The sequence below is a fragment of the Austrofundulus limnaeus genome, unplaced genomic scaffold (genome assembly GCF_001266775.1).
Source record: "Austrofundulus limnaeus strain Quisiro unplaced genomic scaffold, Austrofundulus_limnaeus-1.0 Scaffold643, whole genome shotgun sequence".
NCBI classification, from domain to species: Eukaryota; Metazoa; Chordata; class Actinopteri; order Cyprinodontiformes; family Rivulidae; genus Austrofundulus; species Austrofundulus limnaeus.
This window is the reverse complement of record NW_013953045.1, coordinates 190,887-194,306: the sequence shown is the minus strand read 5'-3', so window position 1 is coordinate 194,306 and position 3,420 is coordinate 190,887. Positions and strand designations below refer to the sequence as shown.

General features: G+C 38.1%; 1 protein-coding gene across 1 annotated transcript in view; it reads right to left on the bottom strand.

Moving 5' to 3' along the window:
* LOC106531497 (electrogenic sodium bicarbonate cotransporter 1) overlaps window positions 1–3,420 on the bottom strand; it is a gene marked incomplete in the record, with an annotated part of 80,724 nt that overhangs the window by 25,531 nt on the left and 51,773 nt on the right.

Here is a 3,420-nt window from a genome sequence, read left to right as displayed (position 1 = left end):
ACACACACACACACACACACACACACACACGCACACACACACACACACACACATTGAGAAAACACACATTATTAGGCTACTGCAGACTCTCAGATAAGAGTTTGAACAGGAGGACAGTAGTTTTAGATGGACATACAGCCGTTTTGGTTAAAATCTTGTTCAGTGATTCAGCTGGCACTGGTACGTGTCGGGGACAACTCAGCTATCACCACAACAACAAAATTTAACTCAATATCCCTGAAATTCCCTGAGTTAATGACATTTTGTTTTGGCTAAGTTTGATCAGCTGTGGCGGTGGAAAGGTTGATGGAGGACAGGGATTCCCTGTGCTAAAAAAAAAAGAAGTAATACAGGACAGAGGATCAGTGATGGTCGGGAGGAGGGGAGGATCCTTTAACAGCCATGACGAGGCGACATTAGCTGAGTAATCTGGATCTGTGGTTATTTACAGCATGGGTAAATCCCTGAGGACGGTGCAGCGCAGGTCTACGTCAGAGGAGAGGCCAACACCAGCACCTGTACCAGGGCACAGCCTTTTACTTACAGGGAGGTACTGGAGGGGGGCACCAAGGTGGATGCAGCAAACACTAGCTGTGTTTCCATTGCAAATGTGCGCAAAACTTTGTCGATGTTCTGTTAATGTCGAAAAAACACAGTTTCACAACTGCAGTGTTACCATTAAGTAAGAAATACTATTAAAGTCACGTGAATACGTTTGTTCTCATGATAAGTCATTACAAACATGGCAGCGATGGATGTAAACACATAGCATGTTGCTACCACGACACTAGCGCTCATCATCAGAGGAGACGTCGGCGTCTTTTATCGAGGCTTTCCAGAGACAAGTCCCTACTTGGGAGCGGCTACGTATGCTGTGTTTTTGGCAAATTGTAGTTGGTGAGTTTACTACTTTCTTTTACAACTTTGTTGATATTACTACTACTTCTACTTCCTGTTAGCTTCTTCGTTGTCATTTTTTCACCAGTAGAAACAGCCGGTTGTTGATCACGTGACTCACGTGAAGTGAAAAAAGTGTTTCCATTGCAGTTTTGCAAAAAACACCAATTTCGATACGGCCGAAAAGAACACCTCATCCTAGCGCAAAAACCATTTTGTCGAAAAACAATTTTTTTTTCAAAATTGACGTGTTTCCATTGAGCAAATTTATTTTTGAAATTCTAATTTGCGCATTTTCATGATCAATGGAAACGCAGCTACTTTCCTCCGTAAAACAAAAACTGGAAACATCTTTCAGAAGGAATCAGCAGTTGGCCCAACAGATTGTTCTGCTTCAAGCCTCTAAGCCCTAAAGTAGCTGAAGAGACTGAACTAGTTTAACACGAGAAGCTACGATGGAGCAAAAACCCACTGAGTTCAGATATAATCAGTTCCAACTAAACACAACCTGGATGTCTACACTGCAAAAACTGTCCACCTAACCAGGTTTTAAAACCTTATATCAGCCAAAAAAGTCTTTTTGATCTTGTTTTGAGACAGATTTATTGAGAACTGATTGTGTAAGAATAATCATCTTGTTTTCAGAATGTATAAGATTATTTGTCTTGTTAGTCTGAAATTTTGACTCTAATTAAGTAAAAAATTTTTGCCAATGGAGTAAGAAAACTTTACTTGGTAAGATTCTTGAAATACTTGATTTGACTCAATTTTTTCTAATTTTAAGAATCTTACCAAGTAAAATTTTCTTACTCCATTGGCAGAAATATTTTACTTAATTAGAGTCAAATTTTCAGACTAACAAGACAAATAATCTGACACATTCTGAAAACAAGATGATTATTCTTACACAATCAGATCTTGTTTAGTAAATCAGTCTCAAAACAAGATGAAAAAGACTTTTTGGCTGATATAAGATTTTAAAACTTGGTAAGGTGGACAGTTAACGTGTCAAATCAAATGCTAGTGCTTTTTGAAAGTATCAACGCTCCTAAAGCAGTCAAACCAACAGCTGACACCTGCCAGTTGGGAGGTCTGTAGTCAGACAGACATAAGGTAAGATTTGTCCACTAATAACTTCTCTGTAAAAATAATAATAATAAAAAAAACATGAAAAATGTCACCTCACTCCATCTCATTCATTCAATTTGAACTGGAAACAGGGTCCTGCTGGTTAAGTGTAAAAAAAACTGGATAAAACTGAAAGATGTTTCTGTCTTTTTATTCCAAATAACATTACAAAAAACAAAACAACAAAGGAGTACTTTTTAAAATTATCTGACCAAGATTTGATGCAGAAGAAAAAGTAATAAGAAATTGAATAATACTAGAAAAAAATCAATACAATTTTGGTGTTAGTGCAGGAAAATGATGCTCTTGAGTTTGAAAAAGCTCAATTCATGATGTACTAGGCCTGCCATACGTGCACCTCTCATCACTCTCTGCTGCTGTTCAGCTTCAGGAAATGTTTCCATGTCACCGATTTGAAATTAACTGAGAGGTCTTTAAGTGCTTGAGTTATCCTGAACCAGCCTTTCCTGCTTTGCTTTGGTGTAAAATCCTTTAAACAGTTTCTCCTTCAGATAAACAAGCTCAGGGAGGAAACTGTTCACTCACTTCAAGACTAATAGCCTGGCCCCCAGATCCCCTCCTCATTGTTGCAGTTAGACCTCGACTGGCTACTAAACCTGTGACCTGAAGCAACTGAGCATTTGTTTCAAAGAGAAATTATTTACAATTACAGTAATTTCTTAGATGTTGTAGACAATATGGTTTGTAAAAATTATAGCTAACACTGAAGCTTTATTTAATTTGAACAACTAATGTTTTTATTTATTTAGAGTCCTAGAGAAACCTTGGTCAGTCTTAAAACACCAACCACCGTTTGACGACAGGTTCACCTTTGACTTCTGTGTCTGACAATTCAATTCAATTCAAAAATACTTTATTGATCCCAGAGGGAAATTTTGGTAAGAATGTCATGTTTTGTCTTTCACTGTCTCAGAGATAACAAAAAAAGTGCAAGTATGATTGTTGTTTGATCCAAATTGTAACGAAGTCTGATCGAACCATGTGAAGCTAGACTGGTTCAAATAAATTGTTGTTCATTAACTAAATGCTTCACAAAATGAATGACTAAGCTATAGCCACACTTGGATAAAGCTCCTTTTTTCCCCATGTTTCCTGTCAGTCTCTGCGTTTCCATTGTAAACGTGCGCAAAACTTTGTCGATATTCTGTTAATGTCGAAAAACAGTTTCGCAACTGCGGTGTTTCCATTAAGTAAGAAATGCTATTAAAGTCACGTGAATACGTTTGTTCTCATGATAAGTCATTACAAACATGGCAGCGATGGATGTAAACACATAGCGTGTTGCTACCACGACACTAGCGCTCATCATCAGAGGAGACGTCGGCGTCTTTTATCGAGGCTTTCCAGAGACAAGTCCCTACTTGGGAGCGGCTA